The sequence below is a fragment of the Peromyscus leucopus genome, chromosome 5, assembly GCF_004664715.2.
Source record: "Peromyscus leucopus breed LL Stock chromosome 5, UCI_PerLeu_2.1, whole genome shotgun sequence".
Lineage (NCBI taxonomy): Eukaryota > Metazoa > Chordata > Mammalia > Rodentia > Cricetidae > Peromyscus > Peromyscus leucopus.
Window position 1 is genome coordinate 35,755,901 of NC_051067.1, and position 14,479 is coordinate 35,770,379.

Here is a 14,479-nt window from a genome sequence, read left to right on the forward strand (position 1 = left end):
GAGGGGAGAAAAGGCAGCAATTAAAAAAAAATCCCATTATATAGTAGATTAACTATAATGAAATTTAAAGGCTAAGTAATATTATAGCAGATCCATGAATTTTCTATGAAGAGAATCTGTTTTACTGATGTCTACACCTGTGGATGTACTCACTGTTGCCCAGGACACTTTGAACTGAATCACACACATATTGTTAACTTTATTCACATGTGCATAGAACATGCAAAAACAATTTTATTCATTAAAAATTACAAAAGCTTCCCGGGTTTGTAGCTGTGAATATTAATAATTCCCACAACATCTCATCTTGACTTTCAAGATCCTCTAGGTCATCCTGTGTTTTCCAACCTGCATGTCCATTCCTCAGTGAATTCTCTGCCTTTTCCTATGCAGTAACTAAGAGTCAACTAAGCAAAAAGTGCTTGGAAAATTCTGCAGTTATCAGGATAGAATCATGCCCTCAGTTGTGATAAAAAGGTCTGTACATTATGCCATCTCTACATGCTTTAACCAACATTAACATGACCTTAACTGAATTTCAAATACACACACACACACACACACACACACACACACACACACACAGAGAAACACAATTGTTCTCACACCAAAATTTTATTAGTGTACCATTGACTTTGCATGTGCTACTCTCACTAATAATATATATGATAATATAAGGAAGGGTGAAAGAAGATGAAGGTATCATATACAGACAGATACTTTATTTTTAGAAACTTTACAGGGAAGTCTATTGACATTAGTGCATTTAGTCCATCTAAATTACAATGCAAATTTCAATTTTTGCAGTGACTGTGACTGAGTGAGGTAAGAAAATGAAAGCTCAGAGATTATATAAAATTCTAATCTACATGTATGGTAGTGTGGGCTGTATCCAATTAAAACCCTCATTCTTACTCATATGCCATAGCGCTCCTGGCAAATTATTTTGCCATCATCGACTCAAACTTCAATAACTACAAAGTACCTGACAGTCATTTTCAAACTGGGGCCCACAGGCTGCATGTATGCTGGAATAGCTATGAATGTATAAATAGCTCACACATTTGTCCTGGATGCCATGTCTTGGGGCCAAATTGTTGGAACCCAGTGGGTCAGTAGAATACTTTCAAATCTTTCTTTTTCCTCACAGCAGCATTTTCATCAGAGATGGGTTTCATATATGATCTTAGTAGTGAACACAATGTGAGAAATTAAAGAACACGGATCTTACTAGGAGGACAAGTGGTAGACTTCCAGAGAAAAACAAAATATTATAAACTTGATCTAACATTGGGTAAAGTAGCTAGTTAAATAATGCATATTTAGTTTTTACTTGGAAAAACTATACGCTATGTCTGATTATTACATTTCTATAATGTATACCTTTTATGATATTACTCCACATAAGACTAATAACAAATGAATGAGATGAAAGATCATGAGCCTCAACACTACACAAAGAATTACAGGCAACTAAGGACTGCTGAGAGTGGGAGAAATCCAGGAAAGTGCACACCAATTAGTTATCCAATACCAAATGGTCAACCCTGAAAACGTACATACAAGTAACATTATACAGTCTGAGCATGTTACATTTAGGAGTACAAACACATACGCATATGGTAACAATTAATTGAAAGGGAGACATGAATTTGAAAGGGAGAGAGGAAGGATAAGTGGAAGGGTTTGGAGGGAGGAAAGGCAAAGGAGAAACAATGTCACTGTATAATAATCTCAAATATAAAGATAAAAAAAGAAGAAGAATACCAGTCTTCATCGTTCTTTGCTTTTTGTTGTGGTTACAGCAATGGAATGCCCAGATTAATATTCCTCCAATCTCAGAAATGGACCATAAACCAATTCATATTTCTGGGTGTAAAATTATAAGACACTATAAGAATCAGTCATTGACAGTTCAGGCTGTACAAAAACAGGGAACAACAGCTGTTGAACTCTCAGAGGTACCAACAGTCGTACCCCTAAAATGGTTAACTGACAAATCGGTCTGGGTTGGGCAGTGGCCTATGGCATCAGAGAAATTACAGGCCTTAGAACAGCTAGTTCAGGAGCAGCTAAATGCTTGACATATTGAAGAATCTGCCATCCCTTGGAATTCTCTTGTATTTGTTATTTTAAAAAATTCTGGAAAATGGAGAATGCCAATAGATATGAGAGCTACAAATAAAGTTCAGCTGGTGGGCTCTCTACAGCCTGGACTGCCTCTGCCTTCTCTGTTACCTAAAGAGTGGCCTGCTATAGTTATTGATTTAAAAGACCGTTTCTTCTCTATACCTCTACAAGAAAAGGATGGGGAAAAATTTGCCTTCAGGGTATCTGCTTAAAATAATTCTTAGCCTGTTAAGAGATAATAATGGTAATGCTCCCATAGGGAATATTAAATAGCCCCATTCTGTGCCAATATTTTGTACAAAAACAGTTGGAAATAATTTGTGTACATTTTGCTTGCTGGGGATTATAAATTGCTTCTGAAATATACAGAGGAGATACTATTAATTACTTATGATATAAAATAGGTCTACAAAAATATAGAGCCCAAAAGGTACAAATCAGTAGAGATCAACTTATAATGACTTTCAAAGATTGCTAGGAGACATTTCCAATTTACGGCCCACAATTGGGATAAGTCCTGACGAACTGAGTAATTTGTTCAGTACCATAGATGGGGACAAGGACTTAAATAATCCAAGATAATTATCAGCTGAAGCTGAAAGAGAATTGGCTTTGATGGAAAAGAAATTACAGAATGCACATGTGGATCATGTGGATCCAGAGTTTAACTGAATTCTGGATATATTACCCTCTAGGCAATCCCCTACAGGGATTTTGATGCACAGGGAAGATATTATATTAGAATGGATATTTCTACCACATAAACAGAGTAAAAAATTAAAGACATACATGGAAAGATATCTGATTGGATTTGAAAAGAAAAATTAAGACTTTGCCAACTGACAGAAATGGACCCAGCAGAAATTGTAGTACCTTTAACTAATGAAAAAATTTCCTCTCTATGGGAAGATAACAAATACTGGTAAAGAGTTTGCAGGAACTTTTTGGGAGAGATTAAAACAGTTATTCCAAAAGCAAGATAATTAAATTAATAAAAAGAATCAGTTGGGTCCTTCCACACATTGTATGGAGAACACCAATCTCTAGAGTCCCTACATTCCATACTGATGCAAATAAATCAGGAAAGGCAGGATATAAATCAGGCAATTTAAGTAAGTGACTCAAAGCCCTTACAATTCTGTACAAAAGTCAGAATTGTATGCCATCCTTATGGTACTAGTGGACTTTACATGACCTCTCAATATAGTTACTGACTCTCGATATACAGAAAGAGTTGTTTTACATATTGAAACTGCTGAATTTATTCCTGATAAAACAGAATTAACCTCACTATTTATACAATTACAGGAATAGGAATTAGAAGAACCACCTGATGTGGGAAAGAAGAAAACCAAAAATCTAGAGACTGTTGTCAAATTCCTGTCTCTCCTAACACTTATTCTTGATTCTTTGGAAACTTTAAGATACAGTGCTATCCTAAAATTTAAACTTTCCATTTTGATATCAATAATGCTTAAGCTTTCCTAAATGAACAATGAATTTTCCTAACAGTCATCTCGCAAGTCTCCAGAAGTAAGATGGGGCCCCACAACGATTCTACCTGGTTCATAATTATGCCATTGAGCCAATAAAACCACTCAAAGATTGTCTTAGGGATACAAACTGCTCAAGACTACCTCAATACTATTCTAAGGTGGCTAACTGAGAGGGTTCCCATCTTGCACCTCTGTTATCTTACATCTCTAGCCAAAACTTCAGATAAGCTTTACCCAATGCTCTGAGACTGGCTACAAATGCTACAGATAGTCTAATGAGACTTAGCCGTTGTTTTAGGGTTTTTTTTGTTTGTTTGTTTGTTTTTGTTTTTATTAGAGGATCCCACAGAGATATTGTCACTCTCTAGACAGCAAGAAGCAATTCCAAGATAAAAACCTTTTCCAACAGGTTTTTCCAACAGGTTTTTGTTTCCTTTGGCTTATGGATAATTGTCATCTGTAAGGGGTTGGTTATGAGTTGTAATAGGGTTGGGGGTGTAACAATAAAGTTTAGACTCAGGAATCTCAATTTAGACTCAGGAATCTCTGTTTAGACTCAGGAATCACTTTTGGAAAACAAAAAAGGGGAATAGATAGAATAGGATAATAAAGTAGATTATTACATCTACTTTTAAACTAATTCAGTAACTATCAGCTTTAGATAGTTTATATTGATATGGATTTTTGTATATTGATACAAATGTAAAACTATTTTGCTATTCTTGTTTAAGAGAAATTGTATATTGATACAAATACAAAACTATATTTGTAATATTGTACATGTTCCTACTCCTGTTTAAAATATTTTTGTATATTGATACAAACATAAAATTATGTTTGTCATACTGTATGTAAGTTGTACATACTTTGTTTAGAATGCTTTGTATATTAATACAAATGAAGATATCGATGTCATATTGTAATATATATTTCTACCACTGATTAAGATATTTTTGTATATTGTCACAAATTCAAGGTCATTGTTCTTACACTTTATATATATCTACAGATGGTTTATTTTTTAGAATATGAAGCCTTAGCCTTTAAGCTACTTAGGTTGGCAGGAATTATAGGTTAATAGTCATCCATGCTTGTCATACATATAGCCATGTTAGTTAGGTTTTCTGGATATTCTAGTTAGGTTTCATAGATATATGTCAGATGGATAGGTAATCTTCAAACACTTAATAGACCTAGAGAATATGGCATTTAAATGTTTCATTAACTGATAATTCTATTGATGTGAGACACGATTGCTCCTGATAACTGCCATCTATTCCCAACCTTCCCTGTACTCCCCTCCATCAGAGAATGATGGGCATCTAAGACACTCCATATGAGTTTGCCTTCTTCTTGGCAAAAGTGGCATGTTGGTCAAAGAACTGCCCTTGCCTCAATTGCAGACAGTAAGAACACTGTCCAACCTGGACGAACAGGACAAAGAAAAAAGTGACTGCCATACCTTGCCAAGATAGGGTAGAACAGTCCTTTAAAATTTCCCATTTCTGAAAATGTTCTGTTAGATAGTCTATGCCTGGCCGGGCGGTGGTGGCGCATGCCTTTAATCCCAGCACTCGGGAGGCAGAGCCAGGCGGATCTCTGTGAGTTCGAGGCCAGCCTGGGCTACCAAGTGAGTCCCAGGACAGGCGCAAAGCTATGCAGAGAAACCCTGTCTCGAAAAACCAAAAAACCAAAAAAAAAAAAAAAAAAAAAAAAAAGATAGTCTATGCCTGTAGCCAATAATGGTTGCCTCAACAGTGCAGAGAAACATTGGGTGACTGTCCAGGCAGCCAGCTCTTTCTATCATACCTTGCATGTTTCAGAAGTTTCTTGTTTGCACTTCCCACATAATCAGGTAATATTTTCCTTCCAAGGCTTTGATAGGGTTGAAGATTAGGTAGGTACAATCTTCTCATATTTTAGCTAAGAGCATTTCAAGTGCAAGATTTAAATTCTTTAGGATAGGACACCTATTGGAGTAATTGTTGTAACTTGCCAATTATCTTTGGCTTGGACATTTAGTATATGTTTCTTGCTTCATGTTCTTGTTGGTTTTAGTTCCATTTTTATCTATGTTATTACTTTTCTTTCTTCTAGATGATACTTGATAATTGTTCATATTGTAGATAAGTTTGTTTAGAACCTTCTTGTTTAGACAAAAAGGGGAAGTGGTGTGTGAATTGGCTCTGCCAATAATCTTAGGGTATCTGGCCCAATAAAGGGATGGTTTTCTCTGGGTATGTGATTGATTAAAACTGAGGAGGGGGGCATGTGCTTGGTCTCTCTGAAGGTGGTTGGAAACTGGACAGCTGGTTCCACATTCACCTCCGGGCAGAATGGAGGACATCAATGGCTATTTACTTTGTTCTATATCTATGAGTGTATTTCTCCCCATTTTATAGTTTAATAAATTCATTGATACCCTTTAACAGACTCTCATGGATTCATTTCACACTTTCTCATTACAGTCACAATATGGTCAGATGACTCATGCTCCTACAACCAGACTCTACTTGAAATAATAGAAGGAGGAGCACAGTGGAAGGATGCTGTGGTGGCTAAGGTTTATAATCTCATTGATAGTGGAAATAGAGAGGTGGATCTTTGATCTTGACTAACCAGCCTGGCATGTCTATTTACCAAGTTTGAAGCCACCGACAAATTTAATATTGAAACAAAACAAATGAAACAATTCTCTTTACTACCCACCCACCAAAAAACACATAAGAGAGAGGACACATATAGTGATGTCTAATGGCTTAGGAACCATGGATGCTGTTTTAAACAATTGTCAAATGCCAGTGAACTCTGAAGGAAAAATATAGTTCAAAGGCTAATGTTGGTGAGATTAAGAAATGGTAATTTACTGGGAGCATAAGAATCAATATGTTCAAATTGTTACAACTCTAAAAGGAAGGAAAACACAGCTTTTGTTTCTTTGGTGTTGTGAGTCTGCCTACTAGAATCAACTAAGGTAAACAATGTATGTAGTATATAGTCTTTGCGATTCTGGGGTAGACTGAATGACACTACAATATTAACATATGCTGATACCAATGTTCTATAGGGTACACCGGCAAGGAAAGAGAATCAATGACAGGCATGGACTAATGAAATGGGGAACAAAGGAATTTGGCTGTTTCATTTGATTTTTAGATCATAAAACTTCCTTATCTGAAAATGAATAAGTACACATACATTTACATACATGTGTGTGTATATATACATATGGATACAAATGCTTATATTACATAAAATGAAGTCTGAAAGAATTACATTTATGGAAATTGGAAGTCTACAATTTGAGTTATCTAAAAATGACTTAATATACAGTATGTATTCTAATGATACTTTTAAAAGGAAAGACAGAGAAAATACTTTAAAATGTCCCAAGTATAATCCAATCACAGGTACATTCTTGAATCAAAATCCTCTGAACTATAGGCAATCATAGATGGATAAGTACAAAGAAGTGAAGATGAACAAAGTTTAACTTGTTCTAAGTGTGGACAATGAGCCCCTCCTCAAAGAGTACACTGTGGATAATTCTATCCTGAACATATAAATATTGTACAAGGGTGTTCAACAGGACATCTGCTACATATGCCACTGGACACTTTTACCTGAGGATAAGAAATGTTAGACAATTTTTGTTGTCCCAGAATCACTGACCCTACCAGAAAATACTTACTTCAGATAAGAAGTCCCCATACAGAGGGACCATAAGGAGCCAGAAGCAGAGAACTATTTATGGCATAAGCTAACTGCACCTAGCAGTGTCGGTGAGGTCACAGCAAGCTCATGAAGAATAATTGCTAACTATAGATAGATTATGAAATGATACTTAAATTTTCTTTTTAAAGGAATAACATGACATAAGAATGGGATCAGCTCTACCTCTACTAAACACCTAAGAGGATTTTATTTAGCATGCACATAGATATAAAATCCAGATGCCATTTTGACTTTCATGAAGTAGGAAGTACTAGGCCCTCAAGGACTGTCCTGACACTTTTCAAATCTACATGTAAAGCTGCCTCTAAATGTTGTATTCATTTGGTAATGAATCACAAGAAAACTGATGCGTTAACAGATGAAGCCAATGATTAAATAATTGGTAAGCAGTTGTACACATATATGGGAAAAGACATTGGTGACAGGTATAAGGTTATTTAATAAAATGTCAGTGCCTGAAGTGAATAGGGAGTAAGGTCTGTAAGACTCCTCATCACATTCAGGCTGTTGAGGTTACTGCTAGATACATGGCAGAATAAATTACATGGACTCAAGTGCTAAAGGCATTTCATTCTCTGCTTCCACTACATGGAAAAATCAGACTGAGATTGATCTTGAAGCCTGACTGTGCTGACTGGTTTCAGAGCTTCATTGAGACTAGGGAATCTTCTGGTGGACACCAGTGGGAGGGCTCACTACATACTAATGCTAGAAGCAAGCATGGCAAGGCTCATCTACCAACATAATTCCAGTACAACAGTTTTGGCAGCAAGCAATAACTTCCTGATTTGGTTAAAGGCCAACCTATAGAAGGAAACTCATGCTTTGTATGCTAAGACAGGCATAAACATGTACATTGTAAGGGTTCATAACACACTAAGAAATTATTCTTCTTTCCTTGTGTGACATTCTTGTCAAATTGACTTTTAAAAGCTTTAATTTATGCCTAATTTGTGGAGAGATACTTTACAGTAGTCAATGTGTTACTAACAAAAAGTATTGCCCATGTAAACTGCTGAGAATAATTGAATAATGTTGTGTTATGGTAACCCAATATTCAGGAAAAGGTCATATACATATCTTAACAGCCATAAGAGGCAAGAAAAACACTGAAAGTTACAGAAAAATTCAAGAGTTGGAGGAAGGAGTTATTTGATAAAGAATAGCAATTTACATCTGGTATAATATGTTCTTCATGAGTCATAAAGCCCACTTGGCTTTGTAGGTATCCAAAATAATGTGTATGCAAGCCATGTTGTGAAAATAGCAGGGATGCATTGATAACACTGGTATGTGGTAATAGTGATGATGCTGTTGACATTACTTAGAGCAGGAGAGCCATCGGTAAAATACCTAGGGTTTTGATGCTTATTTCCTTCATGTTTAAACTGTGAGTGTCCTTGAGGCAATCTTCCAGAATACATAGGAGGAAAGAAGTAAACAGAGATCAGAACTCCAGTGCAGCAGCCTTCTCCAGTGCCTACATACTGTGGTGGAACTTCTCTGAGATGCAGCTGTCATTGAGTCTACCATGCCTCTGCAAGTAAGCTCTCATCCATGCTCTTCTGAGTCAATCTGATCAACCCCTTGGTTCTCCAAGGTTATTACATGGAATCCTTTCATTAGAATCCTGTCTCATGTCTCTTGTATTAACAAACATTTGTATTTGTTCAAGTAGCACAACACCAGGCTTAGAAAGTTTTGCAATCTAGGAAGAATATTTACAAGGGTAGTAGATTGTTACACGGCTTCACAAAAATAGAAATGCTTTTCTTTATGTCAAGTAGTAGTAAACACTTAGCATTCCATGTCTTACTTGAGTAATGGGAGAAATGGGACAGTGGGGGCCAGATGTAGTGGTTTGGGATCAAAATTTTTGTGCTGGGACAGCAGAGGCAGATAGGTCCTAGAGCTTGGCTTACCAGCCAGTCTGATCTATTAATCAAGTTTCAGGTCAGTGAGAGACTTCATCCTAAAAACATAAAACACAAAAGTGGTTTGGTATTTAACTAATAACACCTGAGGTTCTTCTCTGGCATATATATATATATATATATATATATATATATATATATATATACACATACATATGAATGCACACTTAACCACACTGTCACACACAAGGGAAAGGAGATAGAATAATGTTATGTAATTGCTTAAAAATAATGGATGTTTAAAACATTCAAATGTCAGGGAAGTTTTCAGAAGGAAAAATAAATCTCAGAGATGGATGCTGCAGAAATTAAGAAATTTTAAGTTGTTGAGAACACAAGTGTCAATGAGTTCAAATTGTCAAAACTTTAGAAAGAAGAAAGATAATTATTTTTGCTGTTGTTTCCTCAGACTTGTACGTGAGTTATCTTACTTGATTATTTGACTTCAAAACATTAGTCCTGTTTTGGAAGCATGCTTTTGACAATAGTTTTAAATGCAGAAAGCTATGGTGCATTTGAAGGTATTACAGCTTGAGTTTATATTTGCTCTGCTTCTCAACTGACCCCAAAGAGGTGTTCATTAATGTGAAGCAGTAAGAAATCATTCTACTTAAGTACCTTCACCATCTTTCTACAACATCTATGCTCTTGCATGATACATCTTTCAATAAGTGGCCAAGAATATTTACTGCTCTGTAAAGATCCTCATCTCAGTTCCTTTTTCTTAATACTTTTAAATCATTCTTATCCCTGAAAGGTCCAGTGTTTATAGATAAAATCTTTACAACTAAATAGAGTTCTTAATGTTAGTCTTTTTGTGTATGACTTGTATAGTATAACTGTTTTGAAACAGTATGGCTACAGATGTGGAGTGAATACATGAGAAATTTAACTCAAATATTCAGTAGATGATTTTCACATATACTTTTTCTTCACAGTTCTTCTGAAACAATGATTTTTCATGCTTATTGATGCCAGAAATGTTTGAAATTATAAGTAATAGTGGCAGGCCATAAATTATTCTAGTATATTCACATTCTAATACATGGTTATGTAGTCACTAGTAATTATAAATGTATATTTGTCAATAATAAAACAATGGATTTAAAAAATTAATCTTGAAACCTAAGGTAGACAATGATAGTAGATATTTGTCTTACACTCTTGGCTAATCTAGAATAAGCTGAATGATACCATGATATTTACAGTTTCTGGTGTTAAAGCTCTGTAGGTAACATGGGTAGAAAACATAATTAATGAGAACCATAGATTTTATGAAATGAAGGATAAAGAGATTTGCCTATTCAACTTACTCTGAGGTTATTAAAATTTCTCAGATGAAAATTAACAAAAACATATTCATACATATGAATATATATATACAAACATTTATACATATAAATTTTTATATCACAAAATAAAGTCTGGAACTGTTTTGGAGTAATCTTTTTGTACACTGTGAAGATGTATTATTCTGATTGGTTCAATAAAAAGCTGAATAGCTAATATCTAGGCAGGATTATTGGGGAAGAGAGAATGCTGGGAAAAAAGTTGGAGTCACCAGCAAAACAGAAGGAACAGACATGCAGGAGGAGAGGTAAAAGCCATGACTCGTGTGGCAACACGTAGATGAATAGAAATGGGTTAGGTTAAGTTATGAAAGCTAGTTATGAACAAGTCTAAGCCATCAGCCGAGCTTTCAAAATTAATAGTAAGTCTCCATGTCATTATTGGGGAGTCGACAGTCATGAAGAAAAATCTGTTTGCAAATGGTGTCCAATGTCGGGGCACATATTCCACATAAGACCCAAGAAAGCTTTAAAAAAGGTTTCAAACACACAAAAACAGAGCCCAAAGCAGCTTCCTACTCCTGCAGTCTCTCCTGAAGCCACAGTACAGACACATCTCTCAGTCACTGCCTGTAGGCCTAAACCACCAGCACACCATGAGCTATATGCTGCTTGGTGGTTTAAGATTTTGCTCATGCAGAAGAAAAGCTTACAGATACACAGTAAAGCAGATCCAGGCAGGAAAAAACTCTCTAAAGAGGTTACAGTGTAGCCGGGCGGTGGTGGCGCACGCCTTTAATCCCAGCACTCGGGAGGCAGAGCCAGGAGGATCTCTGTGAGTTCGAGGCCAGCCTGGGCTACCAAGTGAGCTCCAGGAAAGGCGCAAAACTACACAGAGAAACCCTGTCTCGAAAAACCAAAAAAAAAAAAAAGAGGTTACAGTGTGTTTAGAAACTGTGCGTAGACACAAAAATGGAAAGAAAGGTATAACAGTCATAGAAAAAATAGTTTATAGTAATAAGATAAAGTGTTTAAAATATTATAAAAGGATACATCATGTAAAATGGAAAATACACATGGAGTCTGGATCCTGTATGGTGTTGTATTGACTTTAAATTTTTTGATTGCTGATGAGCAAATGATAGCTGCTGAGAGACACTGGATTGCAAAAACTACTAAACTAAACCAATCCATATATATTAAAAGTGTCTTAACTCCAAAATATAAGTCAAAAATTATGTTCCATTGGGGAACAAATTATGGCTTTGTTTCCACAGGAAATGAAAGGCCATGGATTTACTCAAGGTTGATAGAGATCAGATTTGACCAGAGATGATCCCCTAAAAATCCTGATTACAGACATAGAGAAATAAACCTAACTATAAGACAGGTGACATATATTTCACCTGCTCAAACTTAAAGCAAAAATATCATGTTTGACTGGATCATGTACAATGCACAGTCTATACTATGTTAATGCAGATATGTTGTTACCTTTGAAAGTTTTTGTGTTTTTAGAGCAAAGGGACCAGACACCAATGAAAACAGGTGGCCCAGGTAGTCCAGCCTCACAGACTACTCCAGCCAGACTTCAAATAAGCCTTACATTTTCACATCACAGAGTAGACAATAGCTAGCTCTCCCAGGACTTGACCATTAAGTTAATTTTCTCAGAGTACCTTAAAAGATGCCAGGGCCCCAGACAACAGGAAGCAGTATCCAGAACACAATGCTCACATGCCTAAGAGACACGGTAGGTGTGTTTTGGTCATTTTGTGAGTTATGGATGTTTGTCATTGTTTGGGGTTTTGGTTACAAATTGTTATTGTTCATGATCAGAAAAAAACTGAACAAAGGATATTGTTGTGGATATCCTCTATATAAATAAAGCACTGATTGGCCAGTGACCAGGCAGGAAGTATAGGCAGGACAAGGAGAGAGGAGAATTGAGGAAGTAGGAAGGAAAGAGAGACCTCCTGGAGCTGCCACCAGGACAAGCAGCATGTAAAGTACCGGTAAGCCACGAGCCATGTGGCAAGGTATAGATTTATAGAAATGGGTTAATTTAAGATATAAGAACAGTTAGCAAGAAGCCTGCCATGGCCATACAGTTTATAAGTAATGTAAGTGTCTGAGTGATTATTTTATAGGTGGATTGTGGGACTGCGGGGCTTGGTGAAACCTGGAGAGAAGCCCTCCAGCAACAGGATATTAGATTCAAGGATCTCTTTCTAAAAGGTAAAAGGGGTGGTATAATATAGAAATGATGGGATAAAAGGGTGGATTGCTGAGTCTACCTTTGAACAACCACTAGTCTTGAATATTTTACATTGGAGTGGACTTTTGTATATTGATACAAATTTAAGGTTATTTTTGTTAGAATTGACAGGACATATGTTTTTACTCTTGTTTAAGATATTGTACCTATGGAGCTCATTTAACAATGAAATGTAAATTTCTAGTCCTTGAAAGTTATTATTACAACCTATTTAGGATAATAAAGAAATACAGGTAAGTCACCTATAACAATCAAACTTATAGTCATACTAGGTATGTTTTCAAGGTCATACAGAGATATATTTTTAGATAGATAGGTGATCTTCAAATACTTTAAATATGACCTATAGAATATAACACTTAAAATGTTTTAATAACAAGGGCTTTTCATGAGAGTGAGACACATCTGCTCCTGGAATTACCAATCTACTTCATAAAAGGATGATGAACATTGAAGAACCTCCATATGGAGATTGCTTTCCAGCTGGCAAAGCTAATTACCTGGGCAAAAAACGGCCCTAACTTTCACTGCTGCTACAATGTTATCCAAATTAGACAAGCAGAACACAAAAGAAGGTGACTGCCAAACTTTGTCAAGACAAGGTAGGACAATCTTTCAAAAATTCCTGCTTCACAAAAATACCTGTCCAATATTCTGGGCCCATAAACCAAAGATGGATGCCCCAACATTACAGAGGAACCTTGGGTGAATGTCCAAGCATCCAGCTATTTCTATCATTTCTATAGGTTTGAAAGTGGCTTACATTGCACTTCCTGTTTACTCAGGTAGTATTACATCCTTCTGGGGTCTTTGATCGAGTTGAAGACTAGGTAGTTACAGTCTTCCTTAGTTATGATAAAAGGTAAATTATGTATAAAGCTTTGGACACATCAAGATAAAATAAATAATGAAGTATTTTCTCCAAATATGCCAAATACAAATAAATGGACTGAACATTGTAAATGTAATTCTTACTTAATAGTCATTCTTTTTGTTTATAGTTTTATTATTTTAGAGTTAAAACCTTTCTTTTCTATTTAGAGAAAGAGAGGGAAATGTTATGGAATATTTCTTTACAGTGTGTGAAAATATATCACTGTGATTGTGTTAATAAAAAGCTGAATGGCGAAGATCTAGGCAAAATTTTCAGGGCAGAATGAATGCTGAGAAGAAAAAGGTAGAGTCACTGGCCAGACAGAGAGGGAGTAACATGAGGAGTAAAAGAAAATGTAACCAAACCACATAAAAGAACGTAGATTAAAAGGTATGTGTTAACTTAAGTTATAAGAATGAGTTGGAACAAGCCTAAGCCATCAGCTGAGCTTTCATAATTAATGTCTCTGTGTCATCATTGGGGAGCAGATGGTCCCAACAAAAAAGTGTGATTAAATGGAATCATTGTATTTGTTGAAAATGAACACCTGCCGGGCGGTGGTGGCGCATGCCTTTAATCCCAGCAATCAGGAGGCAGAGCCAGGCGGATCTCTGTGAGTTCGAGGCCAGCCTGGGCTACCAAGTGAGCTCCAGGAAAGGCTCAAAGCTACACAGAGAAACCCTGTCTCGAGAAAAAAAAAAAAAAAAAAAAAAAAAAAAAAAAAAAAAAAAAAAAAAAAAAAA